At 38.9% G+C, this 22,125-nt stretch overlaps 1 pseudogene; it reads right to left on the reverse strand.

Moving 5' to 3' along the window:
* Positions 1-246: 246 nt before the first annotated feature.
* Positions 247-21,747, reverse strand: LOC112795091 (uncharacterized; annotated as a pseudogene).
* Positions 21,748-22,125: the final 378 nt, after the last annotated feature.

Consider the following 22,125-nt stretch of genomic DNA (forward strand, 5'->3'; position numbering starts at 1 on the left):
GGAAAAACTTTGTTAACAATTCACAGGATGAGTTAAACTTCGGAAAAACCATTTTGTTTTAAATTCAACAAGTGTATAAAACATCCATGCTGAAGAAACAATGACAGTCTCTCGGGCCGGACTATTGAATTTCTAATAAGAAAGTTCAAATAATGGTGGTGAAGACTGAAAAGACTGCCATTGTTTACACAACCAATCAGGCAAGCAGTAATCCACACACTGCGATCCTAAACCAGTAAAAAACAACTATGACGAATTATTTTGAAGAGGAATAGGTTGTCTACCAGGCCACGATTCTATCTTTTTGAAATACTTGGGGGGAACAACTCCATCAAAACCTTCTGTCAAGATCACCTTGTTGTCAGAAATGAAAAGCTTCATACCTTCTGCAATAAGATTACAAAAGGAATATATCTTTAGTTACTATTAACAACAAACAACTAAGAAGTTCAGCATTTCAAGAATTGTGATTGGAATATTATCATACCCTCTAATGCTTTTCTAACATCTAAAAAGATCAGAACATTTACATCTCGCCTCATACCTGGGAATCAAAATGAAAAACTAGGTAAGAAACAAGGACAACAACTAAGCAAATCAAACTTTACTAGAAATGGTTGCATACAAGGGAATAATTAAAACTAAAAGGATGCTAGATGTATGATGAGCGGATAATTTGTACGCTTTTTGGCATTGTTTTTAGTATGTTTTTAGTATGTTTTAGTTTGTTTTTAGTATATTTTATTAGTTTTTAGTTAAAATTCACTTTTCTGGACTTTACTATGAGTTTGTGTGTTTTTCTGTGATTTCAGGTATTTTTTGGCTGAAATTGAGGGACCTGAGCAAAAATCTGATTCAGAGACTAAAAAGGACTGCAGATGCTGTTGGATTCTGACCTCCCTGCACTCGAAGTGGATTTTCTGGAGCTACAGAAGCCTAATTGGCGCGCTCTCAACGGCGTTGGAAATTAGACATCCTGGGCTTTCTAGCAATATATGATAGTCCATACTTTGCCCAAGATTTGATGGCCCAAACCGGCGTTCAAAGTCACCATCAGAATTCCCAGCGTTAAACGCTGGAACTGGCACAAGAATGGGAGTTAAACGCCCAAACTGGCATAAAAGCTGGCGTTTAACTCCAAGAAGAGTCTCTACACGAAAATACTTCAATGCTCAGCCCAAGCACACACCAAGTGGGCCCGAAAGTGGATTTTTATGTCATTTACTCATCTTTGTAAACCTTAGGCTACTAGTTCTTTATAAATAGGACCTTTTTCTATTGTATCTTCATCTTGGTAGCTATCTTCGTTTTTATGCTATCTTAGATCATTGGGGGCTGGCCTCACGGCCATGCCTAGACCTTGTTCTTATGTATTTTCAACGGTGGAGTTTCTACACACCATAGATTAAGGTGTGGAGCTCTGTTGTACCTCGAGTATTAATGCAATTACTATTGTTCTTCTATTCAATTCAGCCTATTCTTGTTCTAAGATATTCATTTGCACCCAAGAACATGATGAATGTGATGATTATGTGACACTCATCATCATTCTCACTTATGAACGCGTGCCTGACAACCACTCCCGTTCTACAAGCAAACAAGGCTTGAATGTTTATCTCTTGGATCCCTTAACCGGAATCTTCGTGGTATAAGCTAGAATTGATGGCGGCATTCAAGAGAATCCGGAAGGTCTAAACCTTGTCTGTGGTATTCTGAGTAGGATTCAATGATTGAATGACTGTGATGAGCTTCAAACTCCTGAAGGCTGGGCGTTAGTGACAGACGCAAAAGAATCACTGGATTCTATTCCAACCTGATTGAGAACCGACAGATGAATAGCCGTGCCGTGACAGAGTGCGTTGAACATTTTCACTGAGAGGATGGGAGGTAGCCACTGACAACGGTGAAACCCTTGCATACAGCTTGCCATGGAAAGGAGTAAGAAGGATTGGATGAAGACAGTAGGAAAGCAGAGAGACGGAAGAGACCAAGCATCTTCATACGCTTATCTGAAATTCCCACCAATGAATTACATAAGTATCTCTATCTTTATCTTTATGCTTTATTCATCATTCATAACCATTTGAGTTTGCCTGACTAAGATTTACAAGGTGACCATAGCTTGCTTCATACCAACAATCTCTGTGGGATCGACCCTTACTCGCGTAAGGTTTATTACTTGGACGACCCAGTACACTTGCTGGTTAGTTGTGCGAAGTTGTGTTTATGCCATGGTATTGAACACCAAGTTTTTGGGTTCATCACCGGGGATTATTTGAGTTGTGAAAAGTATTGATCACAATTTCGTCCACCAAGTTTTTGGCGCCGTTGCCGGGGATTGTTCGAGTATGGACAACTGACGGTTCATCTTGTTGCTTAGATTAGGTATTTTTCTTCAGAGTTCTTAAGAATGAATTATAGTGTTTCAAGGTGATGTTCTTATCATCACCAAAGCTGATTGATTTTCTTCAATTTAGCTCTTGAATGCAATGTCCTGCTGAAGCTTGTTCAGCCATGTCTAATTTCTTTAGACTGAAGCTTTAGACTAACATTGCATGATTCCTGGAATTCTCATTAAGAATTTTGATATTTTTATTTTTTTTTCTTCTCACTTAATTTTCGAAAAAACCAAAAATATTTTATGTTTCTTATTGAGTTTAGTGTCTCATGTTAAGTTTGGTGTCAATTGCATGTTTTCCTTGCATTTTTCGAATTCATGCATGTGTCTTCATTAATCTTCAAGTTGTTCTTGATGATTTCAGTGCTCTGATCTTTGAATTCTATTGACTTGAGTGTTTTGTGTTTCGCATGTGTATTCTCATTTTGTTAGTGTCAGTAGTATACAAACTGCTAAGTTTGGTGTCTTGCATGCATTGTTTGTTTGATTTTAGTTGCATTTTAATTATTAAAAATCCAAAAATATTTTTAATTTGTGTCTTTTCAAGTCAATAATACAGAGAATTGAAGATTCAGAACATACAGCAGAGGAATTATACAGAAAAAGCTGGGCATTCAAAACGCCCAGTGAAGAAGGCAAACTGGCGTTTAAACGCCAGCCAGGGTGCCTGGCTGGGCGTTTAATGCCCAAAAAGGTAGTAGTTTGGGCGTTAAACGCCAAAATGTGCACCATTCTGGGCGTTTAACGCCAGGATGGCACAAAAGGGAAGATTCTGTTTTTAATTCAAATTTTTTTCAAGTTTTCAAAGTTTTTCAAAATCAAATCTTTTTCAAATCATATCTTTTCAATCAAATCTTTTTCAAAAATCAATTTCTTTCCTTTTTCAAAGATACTTGCTAACAATTAGTGATTTGATTCAACATTTCAAGTATGTTGCCTTTTCTGTTGAGAAAGGTTTAATGTTTGAATCATATCTTTTCTTGTTAGCCAAGTTATTAATTTTTAAAATCAAATCTTTTTAAAATGTTTTTTAAATCATATCTTCTCAATCACATCTTTTTCAAAATAGTTTTCAATCGTATCCTTTTTTAATTTCTAATTTCAAAATCTTTTTCAAAAATCACTTGATTTCTTTTCCACTCTTAATTTTCGAAAATCAATTAAAAGTTTTTCAAAATGTTTTTAAAATCTCTTACTTAATTTTCGAAAATTCTTCCCCTCTTCTCACATTCTTCTTCTACCTCTTCTTTCTATTTTTCTTTTCCTCTGACACCTCAAGGAATCTCTATACTGTGACATAGAGGATTCTATATTTTCTTGTTCTCTTCTCTTTCATATGAGCAGGAGCAAAGACAAAAGCATTCTTGTTGAGGCTGATCCTGAACCTGAAAGGACCTTGAAGCGAAAGCTAAGAGAAGCTAAGGCACAATTCTCTGTAGAGGACCTAACAGAAATCTTCAAAGAAGAAGACCCCATGGCAGCCGAAAACAACAACAATGCCAACAATGCAAGGAAGGTGCTGGGTGACTTCACTGCACCTACTCCCGACTTCTATGGGAGAAGCATCTCTATCCCTGCCATTAGAGCAAACAACTTTGAGCTTAAACCTCAATTAGTTTCTCTAATGCAACAGAATTGCAAGTTTCATGGACTTCCATTGGAAGATCCTCATCAGTTTTTAGCTGAATTCTTACAAATCTGTGACACTGTCAAGACTAATGGGGTTGACCCTGAAGTTTACAGACTTATGCTATTCCCTTTTGCTGTAAGAGACAGGGCTAGGATATGGTTGGACTCACAACCTAAAGAAAGCCTGAACTCTTGGGAAAAGCTAGTCAATGCCTTCTTGGCAAAGTTCTTTCCACCTCAAAAATTGAGTAAGCTTAGAGTGGAAGTCCAAACCTTCAGACAGAAGGAAGGAGAATCCCTCTATGAAGCTTGGGAAAGATACAAACAATTAATCAGAAAGTGTCCCTCTGACATGCTTTCTGAATGGAGCATCATAGGAATTTTCTATGATGGTCTCTCTGAACTATCCAAGATGTCTTTGGATAGCTCTGCTGGAGGATCTCTTTATCTGAAGAAGACGCCTACAGAAGCTCAAGAGCTCATTGAAATGGGTGCAAATAACCAATTCATGTACACTTCTGAAAGGAATCCTGTGAACAATGGGACAAATAAGAAGAAAGGAGTTCTTGAGATTGACACTTTGAATGCCATATTGGCTCAGAACAAAATATTGACTCAGCAAGTCAATATGATTTCTCAAAGTCTGTCTGGAATGCAAAATGCACCAGGCAGTACTAAGGAAGCTTCATCTGAAGAAGAAGCTTATGATCCTGAGAACCCTTCAATGGAAGAGGTGAATTACATGGGAGAACCCTATGGAAACACCTATAATCCCTCATGGAGAAATCATCCAAATCTCTCATGGAAGGATCAACAGAGACCCCAACAAGGTTTCAACAATAATAATGGTGGAAGAAACAGGTTTAGCAATGGCAAGCCTTTTCCATCATCTTCTCAGCAACAGACAGAGAGTTCTAAGCAGAATACCTCTGACTTAGCAACCATGGTCTCTGATCTAATCAAAACCACTCAAAGTTTCATGACTGAAACAAGGTCCTCCATTAGAAATTTGGAGGCACAAGTGGGACAGCTGAGCAAGAAAATTACTGAACTCCTTCCTAGTACTCTCCCAAGCAATATAGAAGAAAATCCAAAAGGAGAGTGCAAAGCCATCAACATGGCCGAATTTGGAGAGGAGGAAGAGACAGTGAACGCCACTGAAGAGGACCTCAATGGACGTCCACTGGCCTCCAATGAGTTCCCCAATTAGGAACCTTGGGAATCTGAGGCTCCCACTGAGACCATAGAGATTCCATTGAATTTACTTCTGCCATTCATGAGCTCTGATGAGTATTCTTCCTATGAAGAGGATGAGTATGTCACTGAAGAGCAAGTTGCTAAATACCTTGGAGCAATCATGAAGCTGAATGACAAGTTATTTGGCAATGAGACCTGGGAAGATGAACCCCCTTTGCTCACCAAAGAACTGGATGACTTGTCTAGGTAGAAATTACCTCAAAAGAGGCAAGATCCTGGGAAGTTTTCAATACCTTATGCCATAGGCACCATGACCTTCAAGAAGGCCTTGTGTGACCTAGGGTCAAGTGTAAACCTCATGCCTCTCTCTGTAATGGAGAAGCTAGGGATCTTTGAGGTGCAAGCTGAAAAAATCTCACAAGAGATGGCAGACAATTCAAGAAAACAAGCTTATGGACTTGTAGAGGATGTTCTGGTAAAAGTTGAAAACCATTACATCCCTGCTGATTTCATAGTCTTAGAGACTGGGAAGTGCATGGATGAATCCATCATCCTTGGCAGACCCTTCCTAGCCACAGCAAAGGCTGTGATTGATGTGGACAGAGGAGAATTGATCATTCAAGTGAATGAAGAATCCTTAGTGTTTAAGGCTCAAGGATATCCCTCTGTCACCATGGAGAGGAAGCATGAAGAGCTTCTCTCAAAACAGAGTCAAACAGAGCCCCCACAGTCAAACTCTAAGTTTGGTGTTGGGAGGCCACAACCAAATTCTAGGTTTGGTGTTGAACCCCCACATTCAAACTCTAAGTTTGGTGTTGGGAGGTTCCAACATTGCTCTGAGCATCTCTGAGGCTGCATGAGAGCCCACTGTCAAGCTACTGACATTAAAGAAGCGCTTGTTGGGAGGCAACCCAATGTTATATTTTATCTATTTTCCTTTGTTATTTTATGTTTTCTGTAGGTTGATGATCATGAGAAGTCACAAAATCAATTGAAAAAACAAAAACAGAATGAAAAATAGAAAGAAAAATAGCACACCCTAGAGGAAGATCTTGCTGGCGTTTAAACGCCAGTAAGGCTAGCAGATGGGCGTTTAACGCCCAGTCTGGCACCATTCTGGGCGTTTAACGCCAGAAAGGGGCACCAGACTGGCGTTAAACGCCAGTAAAGGGCAAGAACTTGGTGTTAAACGCCAGAAATGGGCACCAGCTCGGCATTTAACGCTAGAATTGGCACAAAGAGCAATTTTGCTCGCCACTTGGTGCAGGGATGACTTTTTCTTGACAGCTCAGGATCTGTGGACCCCACAGGATCCCCACCTACCCCACCACCCTCTCTCTTCTTCACCCATTCACCAATCACCTCACCATTCAAATTCAAACCACTTTTCCACCCAAACCCACCATCCCATAGCCGAACCCTACCCCTCTCCCCACCCCTATATAAACCCACCTTCACTCCTTCATTTTCACACAACCTAAACACTACTTCTCCCCCTTTGGCCGACCAAAAAGCCATTCCCATCTCCTTAATTTCTTCTTCTTCTACTCTCTTCTTTCTTCTTTTGCTCGAGGACGAGCAAACCTTTTAAGTTTGGTGTGGTAAAAGCATTGCTTTTTGTTTTTCCATAACCATTTATGGCATCCAAGGCCGGAGAAACCTCTAGAAAGAGGAAAGGGAAGGCAAAGGTTTCCACCTCCGAGTCATAGGAGATGGAGAGATTCATCTCAAGGGTGCATCAAGACCACTTCTATGAAGTTGTGGCCTTGAAGAAGGTGATCCCCGAGGCCCCTTTTAAACTCAAAAAGAGTGAATATCCGGAGATCTGACATGAGATCCGAAGAAGAGGTTGGGAAGTTCTTACCAACCCCATTCAACAAGTCGGAATCTTAATGGTTCAAGAGTTCTATGCCAATGCATGGATCACCAAGAACCATGATCAAAGTGTGAACCCGGACCCAAAGAATTGGCTTACAATGGTGCGGGGAAATACTTGGATTTTAGTCCAGAAAATGTAAGGTTGGCATTCAACTTGCCCATGATGCAAGGAGATGAACATCCTTACACTAGAAGGGTCAACTTTGATCAAAGGTTGGACCAAGTCCTCACAATCATTTGTGAAGAGGGCGCCCAATGGAAGAGAGATTCAAGAGGAAAGCCGGTTCAATTGAGAAGGCATGACCTCAAGCCTGTGGCTAGGGGATGGTTAGAGTTTATCCAACGCTCAATCATTCCCACTAGCAACCGGTCTGAAGTTACTATAGACCGGGCCATCATGATTCATAGCATCATGATTGGAGAAGAAATAGAAGTTCATGAGGTTATAGCCCAAGAACTTTATAAGGTGGCGGACAAGTCCTCTACCTTGGCAAGGTTAGCCTTTCCTCATCTCATTTGTCACCTCTGTTATTCAGTTGGAGTTGACATAGAGGGAGACATCCCCAATGATGAGGACAAGCCCATCACTAAGAAAAGGATGGAGCACACAAGAGATCCCACTCATCATGAGATCCCTGAGATTCCTCAAGGGATGCACTTTCCTCCACAAAACTATTGGGAGCAACTGAACACCTCCCTAGGAGAATTGAGTTCCAACATGGGACAACTAAGGGTGGAGCACCAAGAACATTCCATTCTCCTCTATGAAATTAGAGAAGATCAAAGAATCATGAGAGAGGAGCAACAAAGACAAGGAAGAGACATTGAGGAGCTCAAGCACTCCATAGGATCTTCAAGAGGAAGAACAAGCCGCCATCACTAAGGTGGACCCGTTCTTTAATTTCCTTGTTCTTTATTTCCTGTTTTTCGAAAATTATGCTTATGTTTAGCTATGTTTGTGTCTTGTGATCATTAGTGTCTTAGTGTCTATGCCTTAAAGTTATGAATGTCCTATGAATCCATCACCTTTCTTGAATGAAAAATGTTCTTAATTGAAAAAGAGAAGAATTGCATGAATTTTGAATTTTATAACAGTATAATTATTTTGATGTGGTGGCAATATTTTTGTTCTCTGAATGTATGCATTAAACAGTGCATATGTCTTTTGAATTTGTGGTTCATGAATGTTGGCTCTTGAAAGAATGATGAAAAAGGAGACATGTTACTGAGGATCTGAAAAGTCATAAAAATGATTCTTGAAGCAAGAAAAAGCAGTGAATACAAAAAAAAGAAGGAGAAAAGAAAACAAAAAAAGAAAAAAAAGAAAAATGAAAAAAAAGAGAGAGAAAAAAATAAAAGTTGTGATCCAAGGCAAAAAGAGTGTGCTTAAGAACCCTGGACACCTCTAATTGGGGACTCTAGCAAAGCTGAGTCACAATCTGAAAAGGTTCACCCAATTATGTGTCTGTGGCATGAATGTATCCGGTGGTAATACTGGAAGACAGAGTGCTTTGGGCCACGGCCAAGACTCAATAAGTAGCTGTGTTCAAGAATCATCATACTTAGCTAAGAGAATCAATGACACTATCTAGATTTTGAGTTCTTAAAAAAGCCAATCATTCTGAATTTCAAAGGATAGAGTGAGATGCCAAAACTGTTCAGAGGCAAAAAGCTAAAAGCCCCGCTCATCTAATTAATACTGATCTTCATAGATGTTTTTGGAATTCATTGCATATTCTCTTCTTTTTATCTTATTTGATTTTCATTTGCTTGGGGACGAGCAACAATTTAAGTTTGGTGTTGTGATGAGCGGATAATTTGTACGCTTTTTGGCATTGTTTTTAGTATGTTTTAGTATGTTTTAGTTAGTTTTTAGTATATTTTTATTAGTTTTTAGTTAAAATTCACTTTTCTGGACTTTACTATGAGTTTGTGTATTTTGCTGTGATTTCATGTATTTTCTGGCTAAAATTGAGGGACCTGAGCAAAAATCTGATTCAGAGACTAAAAAAAACTGCAGATGCTGTTGGATTCTGACCTCCCTGCACTCGAAGTGAATTTTCTGGAGCTACAGAAGCCCAATTGGCGCGCTCTCAATGGCGTTGGAAAGTAGACATCCTGGGCTTTCAGCAATATATGATAGTCCATACTTTGCCCAAGATTTGATGGCCCAAACCGGCGTTCAAAGTCACCATCAGAATTCCCAGAGTTAAACGCTGGAACTGGCACAAGAATGGGAGTTAAACGCCCAAACTGGCATAAAAGCTGGCGTTTAACTCCAAGAAGAGTCTCTACACGAAAATACTTCAATGCTCAGCCCAAGCACACACCAAGTGGGCCCGAAAGTGGATTTTTATGTCATTTACTCATCTTTGTAAACCTTAGGCTACTAGTTCTTTATAAATAGGACCTTTTTCTATTGTATCTTCATCTTGGTAGCTATCTTCGTTTTTATGATATCTTAGATCATTGGGGGCTGGCCTCACGGCCATGCCTAGACCTTGTTCTTATGTATTTTCAACGGTGGAGTTTCTACACACCATAGATTAAGGTGTGGAGCTCTGTTGTACCTCGAGTATTAATGCAATTACTATTGTTCTTCTATTCAATTCAGCCTATTCTTGTTCTAAGATATTCATTTGCACCCAAGAACATGATGAATGTGATGATTATGTGACACTCATCATCATTCTCACTTATGAACGCGTGCCTGACAACCACTCCCGTTCTACAAGCAAACAAGGCTTGAATGTTTATCTCTTGGATCCCTTAACCGGAATCTTCGTGGTATAAGCTAGAATTGATGGCGGCATTCAAGAGAATCCGGAAGGTCTAAACCTTGTCTGTGGTATTCTGAGTAGGATTCAATGATTGAATGACTGTGATGAGCTTCAAACTCCTGAAGGCTGGGCGTTAGTGACAGACGCAAAAGAATCACTGGATTCTATTCCAACCTGATTGAGAACCGACAGATGAATAGCCGTGCCGTGACAGAGTGCGTTGAACATTTTCACTGAGAGGATGGGAGGTAGCCACTGACAACGGTGAAACCCTTGCATACAGCTTGCCATGGAAAGGAGTAAGAAGGATTGGATGAAGACAGTAGGAAAGCAGAGAGACGGAAGAGACCAAGCATCTTCATACGCTTATCTGAAATTCCCACCAATGAATTACATAAGTATCTCTATCTTTATCTTTATGCTTTATTCATCATTCATAACCATTTGAGTTTGCCTGACTAAGATTTACAAGGTGACCATAGCTTGCTTCATACCAACAATCTCTGTGGGATCGACCCTTACTCGCGTAAGGTTTATTACTTGGACGACCCAGTACACTTGCTGGTTAGTTGTGCGAAGTTGTGTTTATGCCATGGTATTGAACACCAAGTTTTTGGGTTCATCACCGGGGATTATTTGAGTTGTGAAAAGTATTGATCACAATTTCGTCCACCAAGTTTTTGGCGCCGTTGCCGGGGATTGTTCGAGTATGGACAACTGACGGTTCATCTTGTTGCTTAGATTAGGTATTTTTCTTCAGAGTTCTTAAGAATGAATTATAGTGTTTCAAGGTGATGTTCTTATCATCACCAAAGCTGATTGATTTTCTTCAATTTAGCTCTTGAATGCAATGTCCTGCTGAAGCTTGTTCAGCCATGTCTAATTTCTTTAGACTGAAGCTTTAGACTAACATTGCATGATTCCTGGAATTCTCATTAAGAATTTTGATATTTTTATTTTTTTTCTTCTCACTTAATTTTCGAAAAAACCAAAAATATTTTATGTTTCTTATTGAGTTTAGTGTCTCATGTTAAGTTTGGTGTCAATTGCATGTTTTCCTTGCATTTTTCGAATTCATGCATGTGTCTTCATTAATCTTCAAGTTGTTCTTGATGATTTCAGTGCTCTGATCTTTGAATTCTATTGACTTGAGTGTTTTGTGTTTCGCATGTGTATTCTCATTTTGTTAGTGTCAGTAGTATACAAACTGCTAAGTTTGGTGTCTTGCATGCATTGTTTGTTTGATTTTAGTTGCATTTTAATTATTAAAAATCCAAAAATATTTTTAATTTGTGTCTTTTCAAGTCAATAATACAGAGAATTGAAGATTCAGAACATACAGCAGAGGAATTATACAGAAAAAGCTGGGCATTCAAAACGCCCAATGAAGAAGGCAAACTGGCGTTTAAACGCCAGCCAGGGTGCCTGGCTGGGCGTTTAATGCCCAAAAAGGTAGTAGTTTGGGCGTTAAACGCCAAAATGTGCACCATTCTGGGCGTTTAACGCCAGGATGGCACAAAAGGGAAGATTCTGTTTTTAATTCAAATTTTTTTCAAGTTTTCAAAGTTTTTCAAAATCAAATCTTTTTCAAATCATATCTTTTCAATCAAATCTTTTTCAAAAATCAATTTCTTTCCTTTTTCAAAGATACTTGCTAACAATTAGTGATTTGATTCAACATTTCAAGTATGTTGCCTTTTCTGTTGAGAAAGGTTTAATGTTTGAATCATATCTTTTCTTGTTAGCCAAGTTATTAATTTTTAAAATCAAATCTTTTTAAAATGTTTTTTAAATCATATCTTCTCAATCACATCTTTTTCAAAATAGTTTTCAATCATATCCTTTTTTAATTTCTAATTTCAAAATCTTTTTCAAAAATCACTTGATTTCTTTTCCACTCTTAATTTTCGAAAATCAATTAAAAGTTTTTCAAAATGTTTTTAAAATCTCTTACTTAATTTTCGAAAATTCTTCCCCTCTTCTCACATTCTTCTTCTACCTCTTCTTTCTATTTTTCTTTTCCTCTGACACCTCAAGGAATCTCTATACTGTGACATAGAGGATTCTATATTTTCTTGTTCTCTTCTCTTTCATATGAGCAAGAGCAAAGACAAAAGCATTCTTGTTGAGGCTGATCCTGAACCTGAAAGGACCTTGAAGCGAAAGCTAAGAGAAGCTAAGGCACAATTCTCTGTAGAGGACCTAACAGAAATCTTCAAAGAAGAAGACCCCATGGCAGCCGAAAACAACAACAATGCCAACAATGCAAGGAAGGTGCTGGGTGACTTCACTGCACCTACTCCCGACTTCTATGGGAGAAGCATCTCTATCCCTGCCATTAGAGCAAACAACTTTGAGCTTAAACCTCAATTAGTTTCTCTAATGCAACAGAATTGCAAGTTTCATGGACTTCCATTGGAAGATCCTCATCAGTTTTTAGCTGAATTCTTACAAATCTGTGACACTGTCAAGACTAATGGGGTTGACCCTGAAGTTTACAGACTTATGCTATTCCCTTTTGCTGTAAGAGACAGAGCTAGGATATGGTTGGACTCACAACCTAAAGAAAGCCTGAACTCTTGGGAAAAGCTAGTCAATGCCTTCTTGGCAAAGTTCTTTCCACCTCAAAAATTGAGTAAGCTTAGAGTGGAAGTCCAAACCTTCAGACAGAAGGAAGGAGAATCCCTCTATGAAGCTTGGGAAAGATACAAACAATTAATCAGAAAGTGTCCCTCTGACATGCTTTCTGAATGGAGCATCATAGGAATTTTCTATGATGGTCTCTCTGAACTATCCAAGATGTCTTTGGATAGCTCTGCTGGAGGATCTCTTTATCTGAAGAAGACGCCTACAGAAGCTCAAGAGCTCATTGAAATGGTTGCAAATAACCAATTCATGTACACTTCTGAAAGGAATCCTGTGAACAATGGGACAAATAAGAAGAAAGGAGTTCTTGAGATTGACACTTTGAATGCCATATTGGCTCAGAACAAAATATCGACTCAGCAAGTCAATATGATTTCTCAAAGTCTGTCTGGAATGCAAAATGCACCAGGCAGTACTAAGGAAGCTTCATCTGAAGAAGAAGCTTATGATCCTGAGAACCCTTCAATGGAAGAGGTGAATTACATGGGAGAACCCTATGGAAACACCTATAATCCCTCATGGAGAAATCATCCAAATCTCTCATGGAAGGATCAACAGAGACCCCAACAAGGTTTCAACAATAATAATGGTGGAAGAAACAGGTTTAGCAATGGCAAGCCTTTTCCATCATCTTCTCAGCAACAGACAGAGAGTTCTAAGCAGAATACCTCTGACTTAGCAACCATGGTCTCTGATCTAATCAAAACCACTCAAAGTTTCATGACTGAAACAAGGTCCTCCATTAGAAATTTGGAGGCACAAGTGGGACAGCTGAGCAAGAAAATTACTGAACTCCTTCCTAGTACTCTCCCAAGCAATATAGAAGAAAATCCAAAAGGAGAGTGCAAAGCCATCAACATGGCCGAATTTGGAGAGGAGGAAGAGACAGTGAACGCCACTGAAGAGGACCTCAATGGACGTCCACTGGCCTCCAATGAGTTCCCCAATTAGGAACCTTGGGAATCTGAGGCTCCCACTGAGACCATAGAGATTCCATTGAATTTACTTCTGCCATTCATGAGCTCTGATGAGTATTCTTCCTATGAAGAGGATGAGTATGTCACTGAAGAGCAAGTTGCTAAATACCTTGGAGCAATCATGAAGCTGAATGACAAGTTATTTGGCAATGAGACCTGGGAAGATGAACCCCCTTTGCTCACCAAAGAACTGGATGACTTGTCTAGGTAGAAATTACCTCAAAAGAGGCAAGATCCTGGGAAGTTTTCAATACCTTATGCCATAGGCACCATGACCTTCAAGAAGGCCTTGTGTGACCTAGGGTCAAGTGTAAACCTCATGCCTCTCTCTGTAATGGAGAAGCTAGGGATCTTTGAGGTGCAAGTTGAAAAAATCTCACAAGAGATGGCAGACAATTCAAGAAAACAAGCTTATGGACTTGTAGAGGATGTTCTGGTAAAAGTTGAAAACCATTACATCCCTGCTGATTTCATAGTCCTAGAGACTGGGAAGTGCATGGATGAATCCATCATCCTTGGCAGACCCTTCCTAGCCACAGCAAAGGCTGTGATTGATGTGGACAGAGGAGAATTGATCATTCAAGTGAATGAAGAATCCTTAGTGTTTAAGGCTCAAGGATATCCCTCTGTCACCATGGAGAGGAAGCATGAAGAGCTTCTCTCAAAACAGAGTCAAACAGAGCCCCCACAGTCAAACTCTAAGTTTGGTGTTGGGAGGCCACAACCAAATTCTAAGTTTGGTGTTGAACCCCCACATTCAAACTCTAAGTTTGGTGTTGGGAGGTTCCAACATTGCTCTGAGCATCTCTGAGGCTGCATGAGAGCCCACTGTCAAGCTACTGACATTAAAGAAGCGCTTGTTGGGAGGCAACCCAATGTTATATTTTATCTATTTTCCTTTGTTATTTTATGTTTTCTGTAGGTTGATGATCATGAGAAGTCACAAAATCAATTGAAAAAACAAAAACAGAATGAAAAATAGAAAGAAAAATAGCACACCCTAGAGGAAGATCTTGCTGGCGTTTAAACGCCAGTAAGGCTAGCAGATGGGCGTTTAACGCCCAGTCTGGCACCATTCTGGGCGTTTAACGCCAGAAAGGGGCACCAGACTGGCGTTAAACGCCAGTAAAGGGCAAGAACTTGGCGTTAAACGCCAGAAATGGGCACCAGCTCGGCATTTAACGCTAGAATTGGCACAAAGAGCAATTTTGCTCGCCGCTTGGTGCAGGGATGACTTTTTCTTGACACCTCAGGATCTGTGGACCCCACAGGATCCCCACCTACCCCACCACCCTCTCTCTTCTTCACCCATTCACCAATCACCTCACCATTCAAATTCAAACCACTTTTCCACCCAAACCCACCATCCCATAGCCGAACCCTACCCCTCTCCCCACCCCTATATAAACCCACCTTCACTCCTTCATTTTCACACAACCTAAACACTACTTCTCCCCCTTTGGCCGACCAAAAAGCCATTCCCATCTCCTTAATTTCTTCTTCTTCTACTCTCTTCTTTCTTCTTTTGCTCGAGGACGAGCAAACCTTTTAAGTTTGGTGTGGTAAAAGCATTGCTTTTTGTTTTTCCATAACCATTTATGGCATCCAAGGCCGGAGAAACCTCTAGAAAGAGGAAAGGGAAGGCAAAGGTTTCCACCTCCGAGTCATAGGAGATGGAGAGATTCATCTCAAGGGTGCATCAAGACCACTTCTATGAAGTTGTGGCCTTGAAGAAGGTGATCCCCGAGGCCCCTTTTAAACTCAAAAAGAGTGAATATCCGGAGATCTGACATGAGATCCGAAGAAGAGGTTGGGAAGTTCTTACCAACCCCATTCAACAAGTCGGAATCTTAATGGTTCAAGAGTTCTATGCCAATGCATGGATCACCAAGAACCATGATCAAAGTGTGAACCCGGACCCAAAGAATTGGCTTACAATGGTGCGGGGAAATACTTGGATTTTAGTCCAGAAAATGTAAGGTTGGCATTCAACTTGCCCATGATGCAAGGAGATGAACATCCTTACACTAGAAGGGTCAACTTTGATCAAAGGTTGGACCAAGTCCTCACAATCATTTGTGAAGAGGGCGCCCAATGGAAGAGAGATTCAAGAGGAAAGCCGGTTCAATTGAGAAGGCATGACCTCAAGCCTGTGGCTAGGGGATGGTTAGAGTTTATCCAACGCTCAATCATTCCCACTAGCAACCGGTCTGAAGTTACTATAGACCGGGCCATCATGATTCATAGCATCATGATTGGAGAAGAAATAGAAGTTCATGAGGTTATAGCCCAAGAACTTTATAAGGTGGCGGACAAGTCCTCTACCTTGGCAAGGTTAGCCTTTCCTCATCTCATTTGTCACCTCTGTTATTCAGTTGGAGTTGACATAGAGGGAGACATCCCCAATGATGAGGACAAGCCCATCACTAAGAAAAGGATGGAGCACACAAGAGATCCCACTCATCATGAGATCCCTGAGATTCCTCAAGGGATGCACTTTCCTCCACAAAACTATTGGGAGCAACTGAACACCTCCCTAGGAGAATTGAGTTCCAACATGGGACAACTAAGGGTGGAGCACCAAGAACATTCCATTCTCCTCTATGAAATTAGAGAAGATCAAAGAATCATGAGAGAGGAGCAACAAAGACAAGGAAGAGACATTGAGGAGCTCAAGCACTCCATAGGATCTTCAAGAGGAAGAACAAGCCGCCATCACTAAGGTGGACCCGTTCTTTAATTTCCTTGTTCTTTATTTCCTGTTTTTCGAAAATTATGCTTATGTTTAGCTATGTTTGTGTCTTGTGATCATTAGTGTCTTAGTGTCTATGCCTTAAAGTTATGAATGTCCTATGAATCCATCACCTTTCTTGAATGAAAAATGTTCTTAATTGAAAAAGAGAAGAATTGCATGAATTTTGAATTTTATAACAGTATAATTATTTTGATGTGGTGGCAATATTTTTGTTCTCTGAATGTATGCATTAAACAGTGCATATGTCTTTTGAATTTGTGGTTCATGAATGTTGGCTCTTGAAAGAATGATGAAAAAGGAGACATGTTACTGAGGATCTGAAAAGTCATAAAAATGATTCTTGAAGCAAGAAAAAGCAGTGAATACAAAAAAAGAAGGAGAAAAGAAAACAAAAAAAAGAAAAAAAAGAAAAATGAAAAAAAGAGAGAGAAAAAAATAAAAGTTGTGATCCAAGGCAAAAAGAGTGTGCTTAAGAACCCTGGACACCTCTAATTGGGGACTCTAGCAAAGCTGAGTCACAATCTGAAAAGGTTCACCCAATTATGTGTCTGTGGCATGAATGTATCCGGTGGTAATACTGGAAGACAGAGTGCTTTGGGCCACGGCCAAGACTCAATAAGTAGCTGTGTTCAAGAATCATCATACTTAGCTAAGAGAATCAATGACACTATCTAGATTTTGAGTTCTTAAAAAAGCCAATCATTCTGAATTTCAAAGGATAGAGTGAGATGCCAAAACTGTTCAGAGGCAAAAAGCTAAAAGCCCCGCTCATCTAATTAATACTGATTTTCATAGATGTTTTTGGAATTCATTGCATATTCTCTTCTTTTTATCTTATTTGATTTTCATTTGCTTGGGGACAAGCAACAATTTAAGTTTGGTGTTGTGATGAGCGGATAATTTGTACGCTTTTTGGCATTGTTTTTAGTATGTTTTAGTATGTTTTAGTTAGTTTTTAGTATATTTTTATTAGTTTTTAGTTAAAATTCACTTTTCTGGACTTTACTATGAGTTTGTGTATTTTGCTGTGATTTCATGTATTTTCTGGCTAAAATTGAGGGACCTGAGCAAAAATCTGATTCAGAGACTAAAAAAGACTGCAGATGCTGTTGGATTCTGACCTCCCTGCACTCGAAGTGAATTTTCTGGAGCTACAGAAGCCCAATTGGCGCGCTCTCAACGGCGTTGGAAAGTAGACATCCTGGGCTTTCAGCAATATATGATAGTCCATACTTTGCTCAAGATTTGATGGCCCAAACCGGCGTTCAAAGTCACCATCAGAATTCCCAGCGTTAAACGCCGGAACTGGCACAAGAATGGGAGTTAAACGCCCAAACTGGCATAAAAGCTGGCGTTTAACTCCAAGAAGAGTCTCTACACGAAAATGCTTCAATGCTCAGCCCAAGCACACACCAAGTGGGCCCGAAAGTGGATTTTTATGTCATTTACTCATCTTTGTAAACCTTAGGCTACTAGTTCTTTATAAATAGGACCTTTTTCTATTGTATCTTCATCTTGGTAGCTATCGTCGTTTTTATGCTATCTTAGATCATTGGGGGCTGGCCTCACGGCCATGCCTAGACCTTGTTCTTATGTATTTTCAACGGTGGAGTTTCTACACACCATAGATTAAGGTGTGGAGCTCTGCTGTACCTCGAGTACTAATGCAATTACTATTGTTCTTCTATTCAATTCAGCCTATTCTTGTTCTTAAGATATTCATTTGCACCCAAGAACATGATGAATGTGATGATTATGTGACGCTCATCATCATTCTCACTTATGAACGCGTGCCTGACAACCACTCACGTTCTACAAGCAAACAAGGCTTGAATGTTTATCTCTTGGATCCCTTAACCGGAATCTTCGTGGTATAAGCTAGAATTGATGGCGGCATTCAAGAGAATCCGGAAGGTCTAAACCTTGTCTGTGGTATTTTGAGTAGGATTCAATGATTGAATGACTGTGACGAGCTTTAAACTCCTGAAGGCTGGGCGTTAGTGACAGACGCAAAAGAATCACTGGATTCTATTCCAACTTAATTGAGAACCGACAGATGAATAGCCGTGTCGTGACAGGGTGTGTTGAACATTTTCACTGAGAGGATGGGAGGTAGCCACTGACAACGGTGAAACCCTTGCATACAGCTTGCCATGGAAAGGAGTAAGAAGGATTGGATGAAGACAGTAGGAAAGCAGAGAGACGGAAGGGACCAAGCATCTTCATATGCTTATCTGAAATTCCCACCAATGAATTACATAAGTATCTCTATCTTTATCTTTATGTTTTATTCATCATTCATAACCATTTGAGTTTGCCTGACTAAGATTTACAAGGTGACCATAGCTTGCTTCATACCAACAATCTCTGTGGGATCGACCCTTACTCGCTTAAGGTTTATTACTTGGACGACCCAGTACACTTGCTGGTTAGTTGTGCGAAGTTGTGTTTATTCCATGGTATTGAACACCAAGTTTTTGGGTTCATCACCGGGGATTATTTGAGTTGTGAAAAGTATTGATCACAATTTCGTCCACCAATATAGTTATTCAATAGAAAAGACATCCTCAAGAAAATGAGTAAAATAGTCCAAGCAAGTACTTTAATATCCATAAAAATATCTCATGTTACCCTGATTGCTAAGAGATTTCCAATTCTGACAAAAAAAAAAAAGAGATTTCCAATCAATTGCCACCACCACCCCCAACAAATGATCAAGGGTAAACAAATGCTTAAAAATGCAAAGCATTATTAGTTATGGTACTTGTGAGGGCAATATTGAATGGCTCAATTGCATAATTGATTTACTAATAAATAAGTGAAGTTTACAGGCATTTTATTCCAAGTAACCAGTTTATTCAGACTATGGATCATTGACTAATTATTATTTGAATTACTTTCATGTTAATATGTTTAGTGATTATACTATACCAGGCTCTTGTAAATAAGCACAAGTAAAGACTAAAGACATCCAAATTCCAAAGTGAAAGTGCTTAAGTGGTTAATCACAATAGACAAGACATCTGTATTCCTTTGCTACTGTATAACATAACTGCCAGCCTTAATACTGGAGGAAGAAAATGACCAAACCTAAACAAATAGGGGGAAAATATCCAAATGAATTTTTGATAGGTAATCACATTACCGCTTATTATTTCTCCATCTGTTGGTAAACCACAAGAGAAATGAACATGCAATCTCTTCATGCGCTTGAGGCCAGATTCTAGAATTGAATTCATGTTCTTTCTGTAGGTTCCGTGCACGCAAACTGCATATGGTAGCAAAATCAAGAAAAAACAAAAAATAGAAAGTGGGTGTGAAGAAAAATAAACATTTGGAGAATATGGCTTGCAAAGACAGCAAAGTTAACAGAAATACAGCTCCATTGATTATTCACCTCGAATTTCTTCAGCTGAAAGGATTGGTTTCAACAAGCTTTCAGTTTCAACGGTCTGCAGATCAAAAGTTAATCATGTATTTTAATTACTCCACAAATGATCAATTTAACATAAAATGACATGAGAATGTCTACATAATATTCATAACAGAGTACAGATCCAATTACTTAAGGTTTGAATATTTTCTTAAAAACTTCAAAAGCAATTTAAATGTCTCCACATAAAACTAAAACAGAATAGTTTACCGTTATTGTATGCCCTTGGTTAGCTCGTATAAGTAGCTCCCCATTCTCTTCTATAAGGCTGAAGCGCTACTTATTATCCTTTCAAACGGCCTGAGAATAAACATGAGATCATTTAGAAAAAGGTCTTCAGTTAATAGTTAATTCATATGAAAATGAAACTATGAAAGACATTAAAATATTTTACTTCAGTGACTAAATAAACACAAATAAATACCATATATATACAGTTTACAGAAAAAAACTGGTTATAAATACAATAACAATTCATAAAAAAAGATAAGCCACAGATATTATGTAGCAGTAAGTAAAGAATTAAGAGTGGGATACACTTGACCAGCTATAATCAACATGTCAATCCTATCCGATTCATTCAACTATTGATTTATACTATTGTTAGTTGCAAAAGGGATGGATCAAGAAATTTTGAAAACCATATTGTGACTGCTTTTACAAGATCAAACTAGTATCATTCTGCAACAAAAGATTTAGAAAAGGAAATTCTATGCTGAGGATACAGGAATAAAATGCTAAATAGAATAACAAGTTGAAAATGTCGATAGACACAATACAATACAATGTATTTATCTTGTATGCTAAACAACAATAGAAGTGGTACCGAAGTTTTTGTCTTGTATCTATGATGTGACTATTTTCTATTTTGCTATTTTCCCCAAGCCAAATGCTTCTCCAAAATGCAACACAATAATCCAAATTACAATAGAAATGGCAATTATAACAAATAAAAAACAAAAAACAAAAAATATATGAATAATTAAACTGACCTCCCTAACATCAATAATATTGTGGGATCTTAATGGAATATTAGCAAATGTCTTCATATTCAGCTTTAGCAGATCATTAACTTTGACATAACCATCACTTCGCATATCTAAGTTCAATTCAGATGCCATATGACGCAAAATCCTCGTCCTGCAGGTATTACCAGAGAAACATACAAAAATCACTAACTTTGACCTTAGAAAGAAAATGCGTGATATATAATGTTAGTACATTGCATAAACCATGCATACTAATTTCCTTATGAGCAGTTGCTCCACACAAGATAGTTTACACTTTATAAAATAGTTCATTCTATTAGAAAGACAAACATACATAAAATTTTCTCCGAAACTTGTTTTGATGGACTACAATTACAAGAAATCGAGAACTATCCCACAAAAACAAAAATTGAGAGAAAATAATGAGCAAAGAGCAAATTAGTGCTTACAGGAGCCTACCAAGAGCGTCAATTTTATCCTTTCCGGAGCTGCCACCACCACCACGGCCACTGCCACGTCCTCTTGTTCTTTCCCTGTCGTTCCTCATATCAAAAGAACTTCCTCTTCCACCACTGCCACTCAAAAGCCCAAAAATGGCATCAGTTAAAAGCATAAAACTTTCTGCTTCATTCACTAGAAAAACTGACCATTATCATACAAAAGTAAAAGGAAGAGGAATTAAAAAACAACAAAGAAGCAAAAATTAGGAAATTTGAGCTAAACGCAATTATTTTGAGCAAGCTTCAACAGCAAGACGCAAAAGAAACAAATTTTAATTCGATAATAGCTATAAAGAAGGATAATTATTTGTTGGAGAGAGAGAGAGAGAGAAGAACCTGGAAGAGGAGTGAGCGTAGGAGGAGAAGGAAGTGGTATTGGGATTTTTGCTTTTGTTGTTCATTGTTGGAGGAAAGTAAGAGGAGGAAGGCAGAGAGAATAAGAGAGGAGACGGTGAGGTAACGGTAACGCTAATGAAAATGAAAACGGTGAGACGTGGAAGTAAGAAGCGGCAGTGGCGCAAAAGAAGGATAGTGCTGTCGCTCACCGAAGCAAACATGGATGGATATTTGATTGATGAATCAGAAACTAAACAATGAAGAGCGACATAGGAATATGAGCTGAGCTGAGAGGAACTGAGCCGAGCCGAGTTGGCTTCTCATTGGATATATTGGATTCACGTATTCCATTGCCCTTTCTTTGAAAAGACATGCGGGATATTGTACTTGTTGTAACATTAGCACTTGCATGCTTGCATCCCAATCCAAAATAAGACCTTCAATGCAGGACATAGCTAAAGAGCTTTTGTTTTCAAACTCACCATTGCTTTGGCATTTTGATGGTATTTCAATTCACCAACTTGTGAATCAAGAAATATATGCAATAGGTAAAAATTAGGATGTTTTTTAATCATATTTTCTCATGTGATTGCCCTAATTTTTTGTA

Source organism: Arachis hypogaea, chromosome 4, assembly GCF_003086295.3.
Source record: "Arachis hypogaea cultivar Tifrunner chromosome 4, arahy.Tifrunner.gnm2.J5K5, whole genome shotgun sequence".
NCBI classification, from domain to species: domain Eukaryota; kingdom Viridiplantae; phylum Streptophyta; class Magnoliopsida; order Fabales; family Fabaceae; genus Arachis; species Arachis hypogaea.